Source organism: Rhinolophus sinicus, linkage group LG16 (assembly GCF_036562045.2).
Source record: "Rhinolophus sinicus isolate RSC01 linkage group LG16, ASM3656204v1, whole genome shotgun sequence".
In the NCBI taxonomy this organism is placed as follows: domain Eukaryota; kingdom Metazoa; phylum Chordata; class Mammalia; order Chiroptera; family Rhinolophidae; genus Rhinolophus; species Rhinolophus sinicus.
The window spans coordinates 9,171,334-9,195,777 of NC_133765.1; positions in this window are offsets into that span (position 1 = coordinate 9,171,334).

A 24,444-nucleotide genomic window follows, 5' to 3' on the forward strand; every position below is an offset into this window, starting at 1 on the left:
GAGATTGGACTAGATTACCTTTAACACCTCTTCAAGCTCTGAAATTTGATGATTCTAACCGTGACTTAGAGCCCTAGAACCTTTCATGTCTTTATTTCCTACATGGGAGCCCTCTGTTCAATACGAAGAGCAGGAACTCCACCTTCATGGTGCTGTATGTACATATGCTCTACGCTATATGCAAATATGTGTTAATACATGTCTCAGGATGACTCGTCCCTATAGGCAATGATTTCACACCTACTCACAGGGCCCAGTTCTAGGCCACATGGAGACACAGCAATAAGAAAACGAGAAACCTCTCTTTCAGGGAGCTCAATCCAATGAGAGAGACAAGACCATTCATGAGCAACTGACATAAAACAGACTGTTCTTGGTGTTATAAAGGAGGGGTAAAGAAGTTCCAGAGGAAACAGGAGTGGCCTCAGGGGGTATGCAAAGGAATTAGGGGAGAAGTGGGGTGTCATCAAGTTCTCAATTTATGGGTGTGGTTTGGACATGAGGCCAGGACGTGGAGGGACAGCAACAGCAAAGGCATCCTAACGTGCCAGAAATGCTCATGGAATGATGAATCTAGATGAGGACTGGGGACAGGACAAGGAGAATGACATGAGATTGGGAAGGCAAGCAGGGCATATAGTGCCTCAAGGGCCTTGAATACCAAGCTGGAAAGAAGTTGTTTTCAAATGATGGTGATATTGGCTTCCGTGCTAACCTCCACACTTGAAGGAACCAGCTCACTGTCCTTCCCCTCTGTCTCCACCCCTGACAGAATCCAAGCCATCCATGTCCCAGAATGTAATAAGCCCAGCTTTCCAGCGCTGCACTCAGTGAGACCTCAACACTAGAGCCGCCAGGTCCAATCAGATCATCACCCAATACACACTTGTCATTTCATATGAAATGCCTAGACCACAGAAGGTCAAAGAAATGACATTCCAGAATGCTCTTTCATGGAGACTATGAGCCCAACAATCCCACTCAAAGGTAGTCACTGTATAGGAATGAGAAGCTAGCATAACAGGAGGGAGCTGTGTTCAGGTGAGGGCTGACTGCTCTCTGGGCCTCAGATTCGGGGTGTGCCTGGATGCTGGATCCTGACTTGTTCATCTTCTCACATCATAGATGCAGCACTGAGGCCCTCCTGATACTCTCCTTCCTCCACCCCTAAGTGACAGATCAGTTTTCCACTGAGACAGCTCCAGCCCAACTCAGGAGGAAGAATGGCTGATCAGAAGCTTCTTCTACAGAGGTGTCTCCCACATGCACTGAGCATAGTTATCTCTAAGAGTGATTCAGAAGTAAAACATCTCCCTTCCCCATTAGCTGCAAAATGGCTGATTTGGGCCATGAGACGCCCCACATCTAGGAAACCCAGGGCTCAGCTGACAGCTCAATTAGAGTGGATAGTCCCCCGCCACCCTCTACCTCCTCCTTCTGCCTTTTATTGTTTTTGGCAGTGGGGGGGGGTAGCGGGGGGGGGGGGAGAGGGCTTGAGGTCGAACTTGTTGAAAGTGCAAGGGAGAGAAAATTGTTCTCATCTGAATAAATAGAGTCAGCTGTTGCCAGAGGGTGAAATCTACCCATTGTGAGTTCCCCTAGACAAGCCGACGTGGTGTTGGGCTGAAATGGGCACTTGAACTCAGGCTAGCTCTGTCTGGGTGACTCTGGAGATGGCTGCCAAGTAGAGGCTGCGTGGCCCATCCCTGGGGCTTTAGAATGCCCCTAGGGGAAATAAAACAGCAGGCGTTGGAAAGGTTGGGTGCAGGGAAGGAGTACTTGAATCTCACTTGTGTTATGGGTGTTCAGCGCACACTGGCCCTCCTTCCATGTCAACAAGGGAGGGAAAGTGGGCGAGTGGGCACCTGCCACCACAGAGCCCCAGTTCACAGGTAGTGTCTCTGACCCCTTAGCCATGGGGCTTGTGGGTGAGCTCTCTGAGCAGAGGCCAATGCAGTGAGCAGGTACCCTGAATGCTCCTGGTGATCTGACATCCTGAGAACACAACCAAGCTTCTGTGAGGAGGTCACCCAACCCTACCAAACAGCCTACCTGTCCCAGAAACTCAAAAAACGTTTCAACTCTGTGCGTTATATCAAAGGGCTCAGGAAATGGAAACAAAAGGAGAAAGAAACGGACCCACGTGGTACTCTGGAAAGAGCAGGAGAATTGAGTCCAGAGACTGGGTTCTAGTCCCTGCTCCTTCAAAACCCGCTAGGTGACTTCAGGCGAGGTGCTAACTTGGAGGTCTGAGGAGTCTGGACTCCATGTCATCTGAGCTCCCTTTAAGCTCTCAACTAATATGTGGTGAAACCAAAACCCAGGAACCAGTGCCCCTCTCTTCTGTACCTCCAGCTCTGACCCAGTCACAAAAGAGAACACGGTCCTGACCACCACTTCCTGGCATTTGCTCGTAGCGCAGCCCCCTGGACCTCTCTGCTCCAGGGATTAGATAGAAAAATGAGAAAATTCTTCTCATTCTAAGACCTAGGGATGCTGCCGCACATGTTAAGTGGGATAAGCCAAATCCTATGGAAAATGCTTTTTCTGCTCCAGTGGAAAAGCATGCGAAGAAGTGAAGACTCAGACAGCAGCATTTCTGTTTCAAAGGTGCAGGGAAAACCAAACAGGGCAGTCCACTGACAGACAGCAGTAAAACCATCCCTCGCACTGAAACATCTTCAAGGAATAAAGGGGCCAATGGATAGAGTGCTGTTTGCTAATGTTTTTCCCATCGGGCCAGCTTTATGCCATAATCGCAATTCCTTACATTTATGTGGTGTCTGACAGTTCGCAAAATGCAGTACATATTCCACTTCACTCCATCCTCAGCCTCTCCATACACATGAGAAAAACCCAGGCTCACAGTAAGGGTGTCCTGGGCTTCCACCATAGCATGTGGTCATCTCCCACAAGGATCAGCTTTGGGCTGGGCAGAGGATAGGCAAAAACAGAGCAGGAGATAGTTATTAGTGTAACGGACAAGGGGAGACGGGTTCCATTTCGGGACGCATTTTATATCCCTGTTTCCCTGTCTCCCTTCTGTCTTCCCCAACTCCTCTACACACATCAAAAATGTCAGGACTTCCTAGCCAGGATAAAGGAAAAGCTGCAGACTAACCAGAAATTCCACAGCACAGTGAGAAGGGAACTCAGAGATCATCTAATCTACCCTGTGATTTTACAGATGGGGAACTGAAGCCCAGAGAGGTAAAGTGACTTGCCTAAGGTCACACAGCTAGCAAGTAACAGAGCCCAGGTTAGAACCTGACCTTCCTGACCCCTGACCACACTGGGGTGAGTTAGAACGCCTGGCCAACAGGAATGACCTGAGAAGGACCTGGGAAGTTCCAAACACAGCCAGTTCCCTCTGTGACCTTCTCCCCTCTCCTCTCCTGAAGTCATACCCCAGGCCCACATGCTCCACATCAAAGTTGGAGGCTGAGCCAAAAGGCTTCTTCTCATATGGAATGACTGATATTCACATCCCAGGCACTAATTCCAACTGGAAACCTCCTGCCAATCCAAACAGAACTGGCTGATCAGAAAGCTTTTGGTTTTTTTCCCCTGTTTACAGAGCCACACTCAGGAGACCTAAGCTCATCTGACATAAGTACAGGGCTGGTTCTGAGTAAAAGCTTCCTCCCAGAGCTGCCTGCAACCGGGTAGCTCTCTATGAATTGTAGAATCCCTTCTACTTCTCTAGAGCTTAATTCATTCAACACTGATTGGGTCCACTATTTGTCAGGCCTTGTGCTAGAAGCAAGATCCACAAACATGGGTGAGACAAAAATCCACCTTAAAGAGTCTTCATTCTAGCTGGGAAGCAAAACACATCACATCTTCTGGGCAAATTCTATGAATCTAAGGGAATCAACTTCAGAGTGAAAAACAGAGCAATGGCATTCCATCCTGGCAGGTCAGTTAGACCTGGAATCTCTATATCAGGAACCCAAGGCTGTAAATCCAGTAAGGACAGGGAATTTGTCCATTGACCTGGGAAAGAATTTATGGAGGAGGCAGGTCTCAAACAGATCTTGAGAGAGAACGATGATTTAGCTAGACGGAGCCTAAAACCTATGGGGCGATTGTGGAGGAAGGAAACGAGCATCTGGAAATTAGTATCTGGAGACTAGTATCTAGAAAGTTTATTGTGTTTCTACCACATTCAGTAAACTATACAAGTATTCTCATTGCATCCACTCCATAGTCATGTAAAGTAGATGTTATTATCCCCCTTCCATAGGTGAGGAAACTGATGCTCAAAGAGACTAAGTGATCTATCCACGATCACAGTTCGGTCCCAGGCCGGTGTGATTCCAAAGCTCACGCTCTTTTCACTGCACTGTGCCCAGAGAGGAGCTGAGAGGAGGTTCTAGCGCCCATTATCACAAAACTGTACCAAAAACAAAAGACAACCAAGTTACAGAAACTGCAAAAAGGTTTTCAGTTTGAACAGTCATTTGTTCACAGTATCTTTTAGTGATTATAGAGCCATGCTGGTCTTATCATCATCATCATCACCATCATTATTCTGATGAGACTCCTTGTAATGAACAAGAACCATGTGCTAGATGCTGAGTTAAATTATTGTTCCATTTCATCCTCTGAATAACAGTTTCCTTGTACTGTTATTGTTCCCATATCACAGATGAGAAAACTGAGGCAAAGAAGAAAACTAACCCAAATCACACAGTTATTCAGTGGCAGAGCGGAGATGCCAGCGCAGGCAGCCTGATGCTGAGCCCACGATCTCAAACACATTGCTTATTCTTTGAGATTCTACTTGCAGGGAAGTGGGGTTTGACTTTGCAGATGTCACAGAAACAGAACAAAAGGCAAAATATACAGGTAGGAAAACTATTGATTTGATGGGGCCATGTGAGGTCCTGAAATCATGATTATGGAGGGAGAGGACTTCAGTCTGAGATCATTTATGGAGGGAACAGAGTTTTAGGAGCTGCCAAATGGTGGCAGGACGAAGCCCAGTGGGCTGTGGGAATCCAGGCATGGTGCCTCCTGTAGGCAGCCAAAGGAGAGGACACACAACCTCAAGGCCACAATTCTTGCAGATCCAGCCCTGGCCCAATGCAGGTCCATCCCACACCTCTCTACAGAGTTCCCTGTCCCTACCAAGTGATGGATGCCAGACACTGTATCCTTCATGAGCCGAAATGTATCTTGGAATATGATCTCTCGATAGAGTACATGTTGCTGCTTTTATAGGTTTTGAGTGGAGTCCCACAGACTTTTGTCTTCCTCCCATCCCCCTTTCACCTCATCCATTCCCAGCTGGCTGTCCCTTCATAAATCATCAGGCCGACAGAGCCAAGTTCTGCTTCCCACTTTTTAAGTCTGAGGGCATTTATTCCTGCTGATAAACTGGATTTAGACAGCTTTGCAAACCCCCGACTGTGGCCAAGATTATGAAGGTGAAATATTCATTGAGCTCTGTCCTGTCAAGGAGAAGAATGTACAGTACAGGCTCAAACTGGCATATTTCCCACACGTTACCGTCCAAGGGAGAATTACTTTTGTCAGGGACTGGAGCTGTGCTTAAGGGTTGGCTAGAGATAAAGATCAGGATTATTACACTGGTGCTTCTCCCCAAACTCCCAGAAAGGTAAGGCAACACTGCAGGCGTCTGCTGCGGGGTCACCATAACAAATCAGGCCCTTTGACCAATCCCAGTCGTCATCCTAGCCAGCAGATGACCAGATCAAGACTGTAAAAATGGCCATGCTCTTCAATCCTGCAGAGACTCTGGGGATTGGCTGGCAACCCTCATACCTTTGTACAAGTGGGGATGGGCCCAAGTGTCGTGGTCCAGAGCCCAGGCCACCCCACAGCCTCTGCCATTTCTTTTCTTTTACAAGATCCTGGCCAAATCTTGCTATAGAGTCTGCGTAAGACACCAGGAAATGGTGTTTGTCAGTGGGATGTGCAAGACTGAAAAATAAAACTGATCTGATTCATGGGGCTGGAGTGGGAACAAAGCCATTACTGTCTTCCTTTCCTCAGAAGCTGCATGGTGCATGTAGACAGCCAGCAAAGCTTGGGCATGAGCACAGAGGTCTGCCCAACACCACTCTGAGGACCATGGTGTCAGAGACAAAGCAATGGCCCAGGGATCTCATTCTCAAGCCCACACACCGCAGGGCTGTGTCAGGGGAAGGCTCCCCTCTCAACACTGCTGCACTACTCTGCACTTTTCTCATGCACAGGAGAGCCTCCATGATTGATGGCGGGCAGGTGAAGGGACCAAGAGAAGCCCAAGTGCAACCCATGTCACGTTTATTTACCTTGGCATTCACTCCACATTTCTCTTAATGGCATTGCAACCATCACAGGAAGACAAGAGAAGTACCAATTCTCAGAGTAAGATGCAGGACAGTCCTCTTGACAGGTAGCAGATGTCAGAAAAAATGAGCCCAGAGGGGGCCATGCAGAATCGTGCACAGGCTTCGTAACCAGGCCAATGAGGAGTCAAACCCCATCTCTGCTGCTTACCAGATTTGTGGCCTTTAGCAAGGTACCTGCTGTCTCAGACTGTCAGTCTCCTTACCTGTACAGTGGGGACAGAAAACCTACCTGGCAGTGTTGTGAGAATTAACAGAAATGCGTGTTCAGCATGGTCAGTGCAGTGCCCCACGTGGCCTGGGCGGTCAGCAAATTCTTACCTCACGTAACGCCTCACCCATACCACTCTGCTTGGCTGGTGGGCTTGCTGACCACCATCTGGAGCGTTTGATTTGACTTCCGCTTTCTGAGGCTGTGATTATGTCACTCCCCAAAACATTTAACAAGTCCTCCAAAGCTAACAAACTCAGCATGGAGCTTGGCTCCTTCTTCCTCTCCTGCGCCTTCTCCTAAGGCTTTCCTTCTGCCCTCAGCACAGCCACTCTCTCTGCCCTCCCAGGCACACCCCAGGCCTTCCCACCGAGCACCCTGCTCCTGCTGGTCTCTTAGAAAATGATATGGGAAGGAATACTCTTGTCTGCCTCACAGACATTATTTTAAATAGGAAAAGTAACATGTTATTATATGCAAATGGTATAAAATTCAGAGCACAAGAATTTATTACACAATATACATTAAATCTGCCATATATTATCATCACTTTTCAGATAGTACATATGTTTTATATACTCTTCTAGCTATATGATACATTCCACGATTATTGAAAATGTTTTAGCAGTTCATCTGCCACCCCAGACCCTCTATCTACTTCCCCAGAAGTAAGCATTATTTTTTTTATTAAAGTTTATGGGTTGACAATTGTTAGTAGACTTACATCGATTTCAAGTATACAATTCTGTAATATATCATCTATATATCACATTGTGTGTTGGTTCTCTTTCCCTCACCATAAATTGGATCTCCTTTACCCTCATCTACCACCCCTTTCCCCCCTTACCCTCTGGTAACCACTAAACTATTGTCTGTGTCTATGAGTTTTTGTTTCTCATTTGTTTGTCTTGTTCTTTTGCTGTTTTTGGTTTATATACCACATATCAGTGAAATCATATGGTTCTCTACTTTTTCTGTCTGACTTATTTCGCTCAGCATTACATTCTCAAGATCCATCCATGTTGTCACAAATCGTCCTATTTCATCTATTCTTACCGCCGAATAGTATTCCATTGTGTATATATACCACATCCTCTTTATCCAATCATCTATCGAAGGATATTTTGGTTGTTTCCTTTTCTTGGCCACCGTAAATAAAGCTGCAGTGAACATTGGAGCACACGTATCTTTACAGATAAAGGTTTTCAGAGTTTTGGGGTATATCCCCAGGAGAGGGATTGCTGAGTCATATGGTAATTCTATTCTTATTTTTTTGAGGAACCTCCACACTGCCTTCCATAGCGGCTGCACCAGTCTGCATTCCCACCAACAGTGTATGAGGGTTCCTTTTTCTCCACAGCCTCTCTACACTTGTTACTATTTGTCTTGTTGATGATAGCCATTCTAACTGGTGTGAGGTGATATCTCACTGTGGTTCTTATTTGTTTGTCCCTGATTTACTGATGTTGAACATTTTTTCATATGTCTATTGGCCATTTGTATGTCTTCTTTGGAGAAATGTCTGTTCAGGTCCTCTGCCCATTTCTTGATTGTATTGTTTGTTTTGTTGTTTTTGTTGAATTGGATGAGTTCCTTATATATTTTGGGTATTAGCCCCTTATCGGAGGAATTGTTTGCAAAAATCTTCTCCCATTCGGTTGGTTGCCTCTTTATTTTGTCGATGGTTTATTTTGCTGTGCAGAAGCTTTTTAGTTTGATATATTCCCATTCATTTATAGTTTTTACTTCCCTGAACTTTGGGGTCAAATTCATAAAATGATTTTTGAACCCAAGGTCCATAAGTTTAGTACCTATGTTTTCTTCTATGCATTTTATTGTTTCAGGTCTTATGTTTAGGTCTTTTATCCATTTTAAGTTAATTATGGTACATGGTGACACATAACAGACTAGTTTCATTCTTTTGCATGTGGCTATCCAATTCTCCCAGCACCATTTATTGAAGAGGCTGTCTTTTCTCCATTGTATGTTTTTGGCTTCTTTGTCGAAAATTATCTGTCCATATTTATGTGGGTTTATTTCTGGGTTCTCAATTCTATTCCATTGGTCTGTGTGTCTGTTTTCCTGCCAATACCATGCTGTTTTGATTATTGTAGCCCTGTAGTACAAGCTAAAGTCAGGGAGTGTGATACCTCCAGCATTGTTCTTTTTTCTTAGGATTGCTTTGGCTATTTGGGGTGTTTTGTGGTTCCATATAAATCTGATGATTTTTTTTGTTCTATATCTTTAAAAAATACCATTGGGATTTTGATGGGGACTGCATAAATCTGTATATTGCTTTGGGTAATATGGCCATTTTAACTATGTTGATTCTTCCAATCCATGAAAAACGGAATGTCTTTCCATTTCTTTGTGCCTTCTTCAATTTCTTTTAAAAACATCTTATAGTTTTCAGTATACAAGTCTTTCACATCCTTGGTTAAGTTTATTCCTAGGTATTTTATTCTTTTTGTTGCAATTGCAAAAGGAATTGTTTTATTATTTTCTTTTTCTGAGATTTCATTGTTAGTATATAAGAATGCAATGGGCTTTTGTACATTGGTTTTGTAGCCAGCAACTTCACTGTATTTGGTTATTGTTTCTAATAGCTTTTTGGTGGAGTCTTTAGGGTTTTCTATATACAGTAGTACCTTGGTTTTCTAACGTCTCCATTTACGAACATATCAGTTTATGAATGCCATAAACCCAGAAGTAAATGCTCTGGTTTTCAAACACACCTCGGAAGTAGAACATGTCACAAGGCTTCCACTGAGTGCAAGTCCCTGAGGCCTAGCTGTCAGCTGTTTTCTAACGTTTCAGAACTCAGATGGTCTTCCGGAACGGATTACATTCAAAAACAAAGGTACCACTGTATAGCATCACGCCATCTGCAAAGAGTGACAATTTAACTTCTTCATTCCCAATTTGGATGCCTTTTATTTCTTTCTCTTGCCTGATTGCTCTGGCAAGGACTTCCAACACTATGTTGAAAAGCAGAGGTGATAGGGGACAGCCGTGTCGTGTTCCTGAACATAGAGCAAAGGGCTTCAGTTTTTCTCCATTGATTATGAGATTAGCTGAGGGTTTGTCATATATGGCCTTTATTATGTTAAGGTATTCTCCTTCTATACCTATTTTATTAAGTGTTTTAATCATAAATGGATGTTCGTATCTTGTCAAACACTTTTTCTGCATCTATTGATATAATCATATGATTTTTGTCCTTTATTTTGTTTATGTGATGTATCACATTGATCAATTTGCCTATGTTGAATCACCCTTATGTCCCTGGGATGAACCCCACTTGGTCATGATGTATAATCCTTTTAATGCATTCTTGCATTCGATTTGGTAGAATTTTGTTTAGGATTTTTGCATCTGTATTCATCAGAGATATCGGTTTGTAATTTTCTTTTTTGTGTGTTATCTTTACCAGGTTTTGGTATCAGGGTAATGTTGGCCTCATAAAACAAGTTAGGGAGTATTGTCTCTTCTTCAATTTTTTGGAAGAGTTTGAGTAGAACAGGTATTAGATCCTCTTTGAATGTTTGGTAGAATTCACTAGGGAAGCCATCTGGTCCCGGACTTTTGCTTTTGGTAAGGTTTCGGATGACTGATTCAATTTTCTTACTGTTGATCAGTCTGTTTAGATTTTTAATTCTTTGTGATTCAGCCTGGGAAGGCTATATGTTTCTAAGAACATGCCCATTTCTTCTAGGTTGTTGAATTTGGTGGCATATAGTCCTTCATAGTATTCTTGGATGATATATTGTATTTCTGTGGCATCCGTGATAACTTCCCCTCTTTCACTTCTGATTTTGTTTATTTGTGTCTTTTCTCTGTTTATCTTAGTGAGTCTAGCCAAGGGTTTGTCAATTTTATTAATCTTTTCAAAGAACCAGATCTTTGCTGCATTAATTTTTTCTGTTGTCTTTTTGTTCTCTATTTCATTTAGTTCTGCTCTGATTTTTATTATTTCCTTCCTTCTGTTGACCTTGGGTTTCATTTGTTCTTCTTTTCCTAGTTCTTTAATGTATAATGTGATGCTTATCTGGGATTTTTCTTCTTTCTTGAGATAGGTTTGTGATGATATATATTTCCCTGTTAAAATTGCTTTCGCTGCATCTCAAAAATTTTGGTAAGATGTATTTTCATTCTCATTTGTTTCTATGTATCTTTTGATCTCTCCTCTTATTTCTTCTTTGACCTAGTTGTTCTTTAAAAGTATGTTGTTTAATTTCCATGTATTTGTGTTTTTTCCCGCTTTCTTTTTGCAGTTGATATAAAATTTCAAAGCCTTGTGATCAGAGAATATGCTTGGATGATTTCAAATTTCGTACATTTGCTGAGGCCAGTTTTATGTCCCAATATATGGTCTATCCTTGAGAATGTTCCATGTACACTAGAAAAGAATGCGTAGTCTGATGTTCTAGGATGAAGTGCTATAAGTGTCAATTATGTCCATTTCATTGAATGTGTCATTTAGGGCTGCTATTTCATTAATTATTAACTGTTTAGATGATCTATCTATAGCTGTCAATGATGTGTTTAGGTCCCTTACTATAATTGTGCTTTGATCAATTTCTTCCTTAAGTTCTGGTAATAGTTGCTTAATATATTTCGGTCTCCCTGGTTGGGGGCATAAATATTGATGACTGTTATGTTTTCTTGTTGTATAGTCCCCTTTATCATTATGAAGTGTCTATCTTTGTCTCTTGTTACTTTTTTTACCCTGAAATCTGTTTCATCTGAAATCAGTATGGTTACACCTGATTTTCTCTGAATACCATTTGCTTGGAATGTCAGTTTCCATCCTTTCACTTTGAGTTTATATTTGTCCTTGTAGCTGAGATGTGTCTCTTGGAGGCAATATATGGTTGGGTTTAGTTTTTTGATCCAATCTGCTACTCTGTGCCTTTTTATTGGTGAGTTCAGTTCATTTACATTTAGGGTGATTATCAATATATGAAGATTTCCTATCATTCTGTCTCTGGTTTTCTGGTAGGATGGTGTCTCCATTGTTTCTTTGCCTTTTTGTTGCTGTCATTATTTCAGTGTAATGTTATTCTATGATTTTTTCCTCTATTTCTTCTTTTTTATGTTATATATTTCAGTTTGTTTGTTTGTTTTGAGTGGTTGCCATTAAGTTTATGTAAAAGAAAGTTTCATATTTAGAGTATTCCATTTTCTTCAGCATGCTTTCTTTCTCCATTCCCTGGTACTGGTTCAGATCTTTACTCTCTCCCTTTTATGTTTTTGTGTTCACAAATTATCCCTATTTATGCTGAGTTGATTTCTGTTCTGCAGTAGCAAATTGTCTTTTTCTTCTTTTTTTAAGTGTTTCTTTTCCTTCTTTACCCTGTATGTTATGTTTAGGTGTGTAGTGTCTTATTTGGTGTAGGTGTTGCCATTTCCTGCTTCTGTCCATAATACTACTCATGGTTTTGTATTCTTTTGCTTTTTGTTTTAGGTCGAATAGCCTCCTTCAGTATTTCTCGTAGTGCAAGTCGTGTGTTAGAACAGAAGTAACCATTGTTAACAGTTTTTTGTGTATTCTTTTGGAAACTTTCTGTTCACACATACCCAATTGTTACACAAATAAGAGTATACTGTACATATCATTCTTTGCCTTTCTTTATGTTTTACTTAATATTGTATTTTGGAGATTGTTTTAATAACACATACGGAACTTTTTTTTCATGGCTGTACCAGGTCCCAGTGCTCAGATGTCCTGTGGTTTATAACCTGATCTCTAGTGATGAACACTTGAGTTGTTTTGGTTTTCTGCTACTGCTAGCATTGTTACAGTGAATCTCTTGTTGACGCACATCTGCCTGTGTCAGTGTGTTTGCAGCATAAGTTCCTAGAATTTTGAATTACGAGTGTCAAATTTCTTCCCAAATAACTTACATCCTTTTATCCTTTCACCCCCAGCAGTGGTTTCCTGCTTGTTTCTCCACTTGCCAACATCTGCTGCCATAATATTGTGTATCAAAACAATGTATGCAGGAGTCTTATAAACTGTGAAACTCCATGTGTATCCCAAATGGCACCCCAATTGCCACCTCTTCCATGGAGCATCTCCTGACTTCTCACTCTCCAGCCCAATGTGATACTTCCCTCCTCTGACCCACATAGCACCTCACCAGTTCCTTTCTTGCTGCTCACATGTACTCTGAATACTGCAGTTGTATATGTGTTGGGCTTCTCCAATCTATTAGACGGAGTGAATTAACTAGTTTGTTCAGTTTCTACCTCCTGCAGCAAACTTTATAGTTTTTGCACAAAATCAAGACAGGCAGGATTAAATGTGGATCCTACCAACTCAAGTTCTCTGTGTTCTGACGGAGCCTGGCCATGCTAAGCAGGGTATGGTCCAGGATTATTGGATGACGTCAAGCTCCCCTTCATGGCACCCTGCAGAATGCTACTTGTGTCCAGGTGTTTCCCCTCTTGCTTCGGGGTTTCTCACGAGAATAAAGATCTCTGATTTCTTTAAATGGACTCAGAATGTGCTTTCTTGGGTCTATGAGTCCCAGCAGGATTAAGATGTTTTATCGTGAACGTATACTTAGCAGCTGGTGGCTTTACTTGGGAAAGGGGGAAACGAAGAATGAATGTGTTTCTTCCTTCACACCATAGTACTCCACAGGTAATGTGGGCAGACCCCTAATGGGAGTGAAAATACAAGTCTTGCTGATTCCCACCAAAGGTCCAGGGCTAATCTGTCCTAAGACTTCAAGAGAGCAGCTGCTAGTACACCATAGTGGAAAGAGCACTGGGTTTGGAGTCTCTCCGTACGACCCTTTGAGCCATTCTTGCATTTGTAGTTTCTTATTTAAAATGGGGACCACATTCCTCATTGGCTTGTGGCGAAGATCGGGGTAATAGTAAATAGCTTTTCACAGTTTAGAAAAGGTTTTCGCAAACAAGTTTCATTGATGAAAATTTGAAAACCGTGCCCACTTCCCAGCCAATGTGGACCCTGGTCTGTAACCCACACACACACACACACACACACACACACCCCTAGACTATGTTCCCAAGCACTAGGAAGGGGAGGCGAGCCTGGAATTTCTCTCCTCTTATCTCATCATTGGATATACATGGGTGAACACAGGGGGCTGACTACACATGAGCACCCTGTGCCCCTCCCACTCCACCTCAGGTCCCCGTGGGACCAACCCACTGCCTGGCTTCAGAGGATGGCAGCTACAGGGTTCCAGCTGAGAAGGCAAGAGCCCACCTTTCAGCTCCCATCAGCCTCTCTGACAACAAGAGCAAGCCAGGATGGTGACAGGCCCCAAGGCCGGGGGGACTGCCAAATGACAGTGCTCAGCAGTTCTTCCCAAACCAACCCACCCAGCACCCATCTTCCTGGAGTAGTCAGGGCACCTGGGCATTCCGGTCTGTAGCTCAGGATCATGTCGGTACCAGTCAGAAACTTCCACAGCTCTCATAATGCAGTCCTCACCTCCCTCGGCCCCTGTTCTTGGAGGAGTCCTGTTGCCCAGGAGAAGAAGCAACACAGACCTTATAGCCCAAGACCTGGCGCCGTTACCAACTAAGATGGACTTCCTGAGTCATTTCCCTTCTTTTCCTTTGTCCTCTAATCTAGTTCTTCACACGTTTCTCCCTATCTATCCATATTCACTGCCACTCCCTTTGATATACTCACTCAGTGTCTCTTCATATCTTTATGTTTCTTTCTTCCTCTCCCTCTCCCTCTTTCCCTTTCTCTCTCTTTTCCTGTTTCTCTCTTTCTCTCCCTTTTCTGCCACCATTTCTCCCTCTCTGTCTCACCACTGCCCTCTTTGTCTCCCGTCTATTTCATCATTTTCTGACTTTCTGAACATTGGGAATAACTGTGTTCTAGAGCCAAGGCAAGGCCTTGTAAACGCTCAGATGGGAAAAGTCAACCTCTTGCTGGGGGATGCCATTTACTAAAAGGGCAGTTGGGATGAATACATCTCATTCATCAGCCCAGGGGACTCAGAGCCCGCCCAGCTGGTTGTGGGATTCTGGGCGTCTCCTCCTCCATCGCTACCCACCATCCTCTGCCTCCTGCTCTTTCTTCCACACAGGGAATGCTACAAATCTTTTCTTCCTTATTTCCCAGATACTCATTATATCATTTACCTCTGAACCTTACTCACAATTTTCTACATCTTATTTTGGAGCACAGTGGATCACAAAGGGTCTTAATAATAAAACAAGGCAAAGAAGGACATTTTGACAGACCCGTCCAAGGAGAAAAAGCTCTGTCTCAGAACAGAGTGCATTTACCATGATTGGATATGTTCAACCAGAGGGCAGAAGACAAGTTGAATTGCCAAAGAGAATAAAGCATCAGATGGAGAGAGAAGAGGGAAACATGGACGGGTTCCTCTAGGTGAACTTTTAACCTTCGCCATCCGTCTAAAGCTGAGTGTCCGTGATAGGAAGTTCAAGGCCCCCAGTTTGGTGTTGCTATCAGCTCTCAGGGATCTTAAGTTCAGATTCCACATAGTCCCTACTTAGGAAGGGCCACTTATACATTTCCCTCCCTGCTGCCTTTATTCCAAACACCTCTAATGTTTCTGGCTACTCCAGCTCTCTTTATTTCTACCAAATGCCCACTAGACATGGGGCATGGGGGGGGGGGGATGCTTTGGGTTTTTTCTTCATCTTTTCCCTTTTTCTGTAATAACACTTTCAGATCTATGATTTCATTCTTCACAAGAAACTGACTGTGTAACGTGAAGGTAAGGAGTGTCCAATCCTGAAATGAGGACAAATCCCTCTGAGAAGGAGCTAGATAGTTTTCTGCCAAGATGAGGAGGCCAGACAGCAATGCTGAACTGGGCTGTTGGCACCGCCAACTGTGGCAGGGATCATGGAATAAAGAGAAAGACAATTTAGAGAAAATTGCCAGAGCAAGGTGGTCAGGGGGATTCTGTTTGGGTTGCTCTATATAGATGGCCTGAGACCCCAAATAAAACATCCAAAAGGGAGTCCCTCAGCCTTTTGTTAACTGGTAAATAAGTCCCTTGTTAACTGGAAAATAAACCCCTTCTCCTGCAACTCTTGACCCCACCCTGCAGGGCAGAGTATCCTAAAGCAGCATTTACTGTCAGGAAAAGAGCAAAGGAGCATCTGGTGGGGAGTGACTTCCTTCCTTTCCACTGCCATGGGTGCTTCCTCAACACAGACAAGAGTCAGGGGCCACGTACTCTTGGCAAGTTTAGCAAACAATCCTCAATGAGCTGTTTCTTATGGAGACATAATGTTAGGCTAAAGCAAAACATCCCAACACCATTTACGCCTCTGATAATTGTCTACAGTCAAATTCTTTTGAGTTAGCAGTTTCTGTTGACTTTATTGGGTTCTTAAGGACCTCTGGGACAATAGAGATGTCACTTTTTTGATGAAAGAGGAGATAGAAGCAGGATTCAAATAAAAAGGCAGTGTTGGTAAGGATAAAGCACTGACTGAAGAGTCAGAGAGGCCCAAGTTCAAATCTTTTACTTGCCGTGAGATTTGGGGCAGATCACTTATGCATCCAGAGAGATTATGATAAGGGGAATAATAATGCCAACCTCATCGCATTGTGATGATGAGTCCATGAGATAGCAAATTTGAAACACTTAACACGGAGCTTGACACAGAATCAGTGGTAAGTGTCTTGAAAAAAAATAGTAAAGTAGTAGTATACCAGAGAGAAAGTCCTTGCCTATCTGTTCCTGGGGTCAGTGGCTGGGTAGAGTTTTAGAGTTTTTGAGGGCTTCCCTGTCGTCCGAAGGTACAAAAGGAACCTGGGTAGAACTCCAACAAGAAACTCATTCTCCTCTGGGCATGCAATGTGCAGGCTATCACTTTCTCTACAATCTTAGATTATTCATAGAGACAAAAAAAGATATTGAAAGTAGCCTCACAAGTATTTACAAAAATTTACAAAACTAGCCTTTTAGTCACAGGGAATTTTTAATTTCTTTTACATTAAAAATCATTGACAACAATAAGAACAAAGTGGGAGGTATCATAATACCTGACATCAAATTATATTACAAGGCTGTAGTAATCAAAACAGCATGGTACTGATCAATAGGACAGAATAGACAGCCCAAAAATAAATCCATGCTTATATGGTCATTTAATCTATGACAGTGGTAGCAAGAATTTACATTGGGGTAAAAACACTCTATTCAATAAATGACGCTAGGAAACCTGGACAGACACAGGCAAAAAAATGAAGCTGGACCACCTCCTTATACCATATACAAGAATAAATTCAAAATGAATTAAAGACTTAAATGTAAGATCTGAAACCATAAAACTCCTAGAAGTTTTAGGAAGAAAGTTTACAGACATTACCCGGAGTAATATTTTTACTGATATATCCCCTCCAGCAAGGGAAGTAAGAGAAAAAATAAACATGTGGGATTATATCAAACTAAAAATTTTTTCACAGCAAAGGAAACCATCAATAAAACAAAAAGGCAGCCTACTGAATGGGAGAAGATATTCATCAATGATAAGGGGTTAATATCCAAAATTTATTAAAAAGTCATTCAACTCAACACCAAAATACAAACAACCCAATTTAAAAAAGGGCAGAGGACATAAAGAGACATTTTTCTAGAGGACATGCAGATGGCAACAGACATATGAAACAATGCTCAACCTCACTAATCATTAGAGAAATGCAAATAAAAACCACAATGAGATACCACCTCACCCCAGTCAAAATGGCTATCATCAATAAATCAACAAACAACAAGCACTGGCAAGGATGTGGAGAAAAGGGATCCCTCGTGCATTACTGGTGGGATTGCAGATTGGTGCATCCACTATGAAAATCAGTATGGAGGTATCTCAAAAAACTATAAATGGAATTACCTTATGACCCAGCAATTCCACTCCTAGGTATCTATCTGGAGAAATCCAAAACACTAATTCAAAAAAATTTATGCACCCCTATGTTTATTGCAGCACTATTCACAATAGCTAAGACATGGAAACAACCAAAATCCCCATCAGTATGACTGGATCAAGAAACTGTGGTACATTTATACAATGGAGTATTACTCAGCCATGAAAAAGAATGAAATCTTACTATTTACAACAATATAGAGAACATTATGCTAAGTGAAATAAGTCAGACAAAGAAAGACAAATACCATATGATCTCACTTATCTGTGGAATCTAAAGAAAAGAATAAATGAATGAACTAATCAGAAACAGTCTCAGAGAAATAGAGGAAAAACTGAGGGTTGCTAGATGGGATGGGGGTTAGGGATGAGGGAGAAGGTGAGGGGATTAGAAAGCACAATCGGTAACCACAAGATTGCCACGGGGATATGAAAGACAGTTTGGGGAATATAATCAATAATGTTGTAAAGATGTTATAGGGTATCCGATGGACACTTGTCTTATTAGGGAGAACACTTCAGGGACAGTGTAGATGCCTGATCACTGCACTGTACTCCTGAAGCTGAACCTGAATAATAACGAATGTCAACTATAATTTTATATATATATATAAATATATATAAGTGTATATATATATTTATATATATATATATATTTATATATAAATATATAAGTATATATATATTTATATATATATATAATTATAGTTTTATATTATATAAAAATTATATTTATATTATATTTATATTATAATATAATTTATATTATATTATATTTATATTATAAAATTATATATATTATATTATATTTATATTATATATAAAATTATAGTTTTTTATATATTATATAAATATATAAAGTATATATTTTTTTTCACCAGAAGTGGAGTACAGCATAAGAAATAGAGGCAGTGGAAATGGTAATAGCAATGTCAGAGAGGGGAGGGGGTTATCACTTTGTAAGGGGTATAAATGTCTAACTATTAAATTGTTTTGTACATCTGAAATTAATAATAAAAAATAAAATAAAATAAAACAGTAGAAAAAATAAAGGAGATATTAGAAAAAAATACAAAATGTTTCAAAAATCACGTACTATATTATCCCGTTTTCTAAATTATTTGTTTATTTATGTATAGAAATTTCAATCTGGGTGTGAAAGAAAAATATGTATTAAGCTAGAAGCTAAAAACGTTAATAGTGTTAGCAGCAGTTTTAAGTTCTGGGATTCGGGATGTTTTCCATTATTTCTTTTGACTCCTTTACTCATTTTTCAACAATAAACATTCTAATTTAAAAAAAAAAAATCATTGAAAGCAAATTGACCTCTAAATGAGAAAATGAAAACACAGTTTGCAAGAAATATGGTAAGAGTAAATACCTGTGGTCAAAGAGATTATCATTGGGAAATATTTATCTCCCCTCTCTCCATCTCCATAAGTAGAGTACACATCATTACGCCTGTGTGGCCATATGACTCATTTTGACCAATGGAATGTTAGCAAATGCAGTAACCCAAAGGGCCAAGAAGCACTTATGCAATTGAATTTGTTCTCCTATGTTTCTACCATCACTTTAGAAAGAACCTACCAAGGTAGCCCGTTGTTCCCATTAGATGGATGAGAGACACATGGAGCAGGGCTGCCCCAACTTTGTCCAGCCTGTATCAGCTAACCCAGAGAGGCATAACTAAACAAATGTTTATAGTTGTATGAGATGTTGTGGTTGTTTCTTATGCACTCTTAATGAAGCATTAATTTAATAATATAGAAATTGATACTACTGGCATAGAAATGGGGTTCTGCTATAACAAAAAGCTAAAATATACGGCATTGGGCTTTGAAACTGGACAGTAGGTGGAGGCTAGAAGAACGAAAACTTGTATTATATACTGGTGAAATATTTGGTAAAGCTACATCCTGCAGTAATGTAACCACAGAACCAGCTCAAAGTGGTCCTATCCTGTCTCTAACAAGACCCAGAACCAAAGTTTACCCCATTTACAAGTAACCTGTGTGAACACCACTCACAAGTGATACTTGTGAACACTTAACTGCTACCGCCCCACCCCTACCTCCCCAGAAAAAGAACCAAAGGACTGGGACATGACTGGAACTTGAACACCAGAACACTTCAGAAATGAAGAGTCCACTGTCCGGGAAAATCTGGTGCTTAAACCTCTTAAAATCCTGCTCCAAATCCTGGATCAGGGAGACAGATTTGAGCCTTGCCTCCCATCTCCTTGCTGGCCAAACTCTCAGCTAAAAGCTCTTTCTTTTCTCAAAAGCCGGTACTGCAGTATTAGCTTCTATGCACACAGAGCAGTGAGCCCTTGCTCAGTAAAAGTTTTAGTAATAATCAAGGGATTTCAGTCTTGTGACCGCCTGCCCCAGGCACGGTAGCCCTCGTTGAGTCGGGAGCCCCACAACCAACCCTGAGTGGATGCCTAGACTGGTTTGTCTAGAGGCTCGGCTGCTGGGTTCCTGCTTCCCATCCACTGTGGGACTCCAGGCTCCCTCCTCCATGCCATTTTCTACTTTCACTTTGGGGAAAGAAACAACTTTTCAGTCAAATATCTTTTGGGTGAGTAACCTCATTAAAACACGCTTGTGCCTCAATTGTCTAATAACCTCATCAGGATTGTGCATAATTAGAAGCCCACACTGGGGAGACTATCATGAAGGGTCTCTGGTCCCGCTCCCCGCACAAGAATGCAGGATATGGTGAGACCAAAAAGGAACAACCACAGAGCTATAGATAAGGGAGTCATACCACTATATTCTCGATGGTGGCTGGTCAAGACACAAAAGCAAACATCCGCCGTACCCCAACAGGGGGTCTTCCTGCACCCCAGTCTCTCTGGCAGCCAGGCAAGGCACAGGAAGTAGGAGCCACATGATCCGCAATCCGCCATCCATGCTTGCTAACCCCATTTGCTAGCCGCAATCTGCCATCCGCTTCTCTGCCCACCAAACCCCTGGCATAGCCACAGTAGTTATATTAGTGTCTCATGGCTAACTAGTAACAGGTGATAGCCACCCAGCCACAGCAGATGGCCATCTGATTACAGTTGATGGCCATCTAATAACCGAGGCAGCACCTTTCCACATGAGGCCAAGAGCCTGGAAACTGCTCTCTGGGACTCTGTCCCCACAGAGACTTTGTCTGGTTAAAATCTCAAACCTTGGGTTAGAGTCCTCGTTATAGGGAGACAGTTGGAGGAAAGCTTAAAGACACCTAGGTACTCAAAGAAATCTGGGTTAGAGTCCCAGGGTTTTGGATGTCTTTGTTTTTCTATGTTTTTCTATGTCTGAATGTTTTATCTTTTACGAATTTGTTAATAGGCGCTAATTATTGGATGGTCACAGCAAACCTTTATTGAACTTGCTCTGTGTTATGTTTGCTCTGATCATCTGAAAGAAACCTTTCAAAATGGTGGATGTTAATAGTATACCTGACTGCAGTCCTTTGGGATATATTCTTCACAATTGATCAGTTTTTAGCTATGAGCCTATGAATCAGGAAGATGGTTTTCTTTTGTAACACTGCCTGGCCCCAGTTGGAGTCCAGAAAAATGGCCCGAAAATTGGTCCTTAAACTAAAATTATGGTTCAGAAGGAAGACTCTCAGAAAAAAAAACCTGTTTTGCTCTAGTCAGAGCCAAAAGATGAGTTTAATATACTACATCTGGCTCCTCCTTCCACGCCTTCCGTGAGCCATTCTTCATATGAAGTGGGAATTCCTGTAAGTAATGCTAAGGCTTCCACCAAAAATCCCCCCATGGCCACAGGTCCAGCACTGTACCCTCCCTTGCCAGACTCAGAAAGGAATGGTATCCCCTCCCTCTACTCCCCTGGAGTACTCAGTTGGGCCCAGAGGTTACTCAGCCTCAGGCAGGGCACTATCCATTGAGACAAGTCCCCACAGGTCTAGAGAACCTAGGGGATTTGTACATGTGCACCCCTCCACCCTTTTCTACCTCTGATCTATATAATTAGGTACAGAGAACCCCATGGTAGCAAGTTTTATTCCAGGTGCAGCAGTTTATTCTACGCTATTGTGAATACTGAAGGCATGACTCAGAGGCAAATTAAGAGTATCCACTTAGAAGATGCTGTGGGGAGCCCACCAGGTAGACACACAGCAGGCAGAAGTGGGCTCAGATAGCACCCACACCGGGAGTCTCTGGCCTCAGCCCCTGTCTTTGGCACCTGCCCCAGCTTTTGCCAAGGCTAGCCCCAGGGCCGAATCCATGCTGCTGCCCCCTACCTTCTATGCATTGATGGGTGGGGGGAACAGACACCCTCAGCAGCTGCCTGGATCCACCTAGGGTGTGCAAGCCTTTCCCCCAGCTGAAGCTGACAGCCTACACCCATAACAGGACTTCACAAAGGGGCCCCCAAGAGCTCAAGGAGAAACCGTCCACTTTCCTTAAAAGGTTTTTTGAGGCTTACAACATGCTATTAAAATTGGAAGACAAGCCTCAACCAGAAGTCCTTGAAGAAATTCTACAAAAGGTGAGAGTAGTTTTTTGCACTGATGGGGAGGTCAGGAAGAGCCAAGATGGCCAACTCAGTAAGAGGAAAACTTCTTCCAGGTACTAAGACACCAAACTTGAGCAGTACCTTTGATTAGATGGGTTATTACTCAGCAATCAGCTTTAAGCTTGTCTGGGTCAATGTAAACAAGTAGGGTATGGGCAGTCCTCAATTTACACAATCCCCATAGCCATAAATTTCTATGACAATGATTTAGTTAATAACACCATTTCCCTAACAGTACAGTTCAAATTTCAGTTACTACATATACTAACTGTGACTACATGAAGTAGAAATTTTCCACAAGTCACTGTGAGTAACGGATGTGTTTCATGATCAGTGACCAATTGAGTAACTTCTCTCAAATTCTGCTGGTAATTGGTCATTGCACATCTATTTATCAGTTCACTTGAACACAGCAAAGCACACAGTTGTGTTGTCTCCTTGTCACCCATGTGACAGTTTACAAAAGTAGATAATCAAAAAAATTGGCCAACAAAGATGATAGTGCAGCAAAGAAATAAAAAATGATAATGCTAGAAGTTGAACATCAATGGAGTTGTAGAAGAAATCTCTGATTGTGGGAATGTTGACACTGCTGCTTTTCTAGAGCCACTGGATATGCAGCCAGAGAAATTTAGTGAAGGCAAACTTATCAGTGTAAATGAGGAAAGTGGTTGTGATGAAAAGGACTCTGTCCCAAAGGAAGTGATGGTAAAAAAAAAGTTCACATTAAGGAAATTACAGAAATGTTTCACAACATTGATAGTACAAATGATGAAATGGTGGAAACTAATCCAAACTTAAGGAAGTATGACAATTTGCCATGATATAGAAAAGATGCTTACTCAATATGTTATTTGACCAAAAAAAAAAAAAAATGCATGCACTGTTCAAACTATTCTTGATTAGATTTTACAATAAAATAACACTAATTCTCAATGTTTCTAATGTTTTAAATTAGTGTACTAAATAAATACTTTTTCATAATTCTTTTTCATTTTCTTTTACATTTTAATTGATGGAGTTTTAATATTTTGACAGATTTTTAAAGCTCACAAAAGAATCATAGATTTTGCCATTGATTATTAAGAAAGATTGTTTTGAATCGCCACCCTGGATCAGGAAAACAGATTTCAGCCTTGCCTCCTCTCTCTTTGCCCGTTGAACTCTCAAATAAAAAAGTCGGTGCCACTGTATTGCCTTCTATGCATAGGCCCTTCTATAGCCTTTGCTCTGTAACAGTAATTTGGAAAACAGAAAATGTGTCTAATAAATCTGTGGACTTAGGAAGAATGTTGAAAACACAAATTGACTTCTTTTGCTGTATATCATAAGAAACTATAAAAAAAAGAGACAAACTTAGAAAAGAACTGATCGATTTGCACTCCGAATTTAGAAGGAATATAAATAAAACAATTTCTTATCTCCAGTCTCTCCACCCAGGGAAAATTCCCAAATTAAAATATAGTCTACACCAGGGGCCAGCCCGGTGGCTCAGGTGGTTGGAGCTCTGTGCTCCTAACTCCGAAGGCTGCCGGTTCGATTCCCACATGGGCCAGTGGGCTCTCAACCACAAGGTTGCCGGTGCAACACCTTGAGTTCCACAAGGGATGGTGGGCAGCACCCCCTGCAACTAAGTTTCAACACAGCACCTTGAGCTGAGCTGCCTTCCAGATGGCTCAGTTGGTTGGAGTGCGTCCTCTCAACCACAAGGTTGCCGGTATGACTCCCGCAAGGGATGGTGGGCTGCGCCCCCTGCAACTAGCAACAGCAACTGGACCTGGAGCTGAGCTGTGCCCTCCACAACTAAGACTGAAAGAACAACTTGAAGCTGAACAGAACCCTCCACAACTAAGATTGAAAGGACAACAACTTGACTTGGAGAAAAGTCCTGAAAGTGCACACTCTTCCCCAATAAAGTCCTGTTCCCCTTCCCCAATAAAATCTTGTGTGTGTGTGTGTATATATATATATATATATATATATATATAGTCTAGACCAAATTAAATTACAGCATAGACCAAATATAGGAAGATGCCAATATAGCATGGGAGGTCAGGATTAAGACCATGTCAAGGGTGTCATACCCTCTGTTAGGACCTCTACAGAGTTAAGGTGATACTCGTAGAGCCTCTGACCTGGACAACAGAGATTCTAGGAATGTTAAAGATATGGGCTCTGTGGAAACCATGGAATTGCAACTCTCGTGTCTCCCACCATAGGAGCATACAGTAATTGAACAGTCCAGCTACCACACTCTGAACTCCATCCCTACTTTCACCTGAGGCCACACTTTCCACAGGCTGTTTACAGCCAGTGACAGAGCATGGGCAGGACTCTAAGCAGACCTGCACCTAGAAGACATGGGACATCTCTGACAAGCTACTTTGGCTTGAGCACTTCCCTGCAGCCTTGCAGATCACTC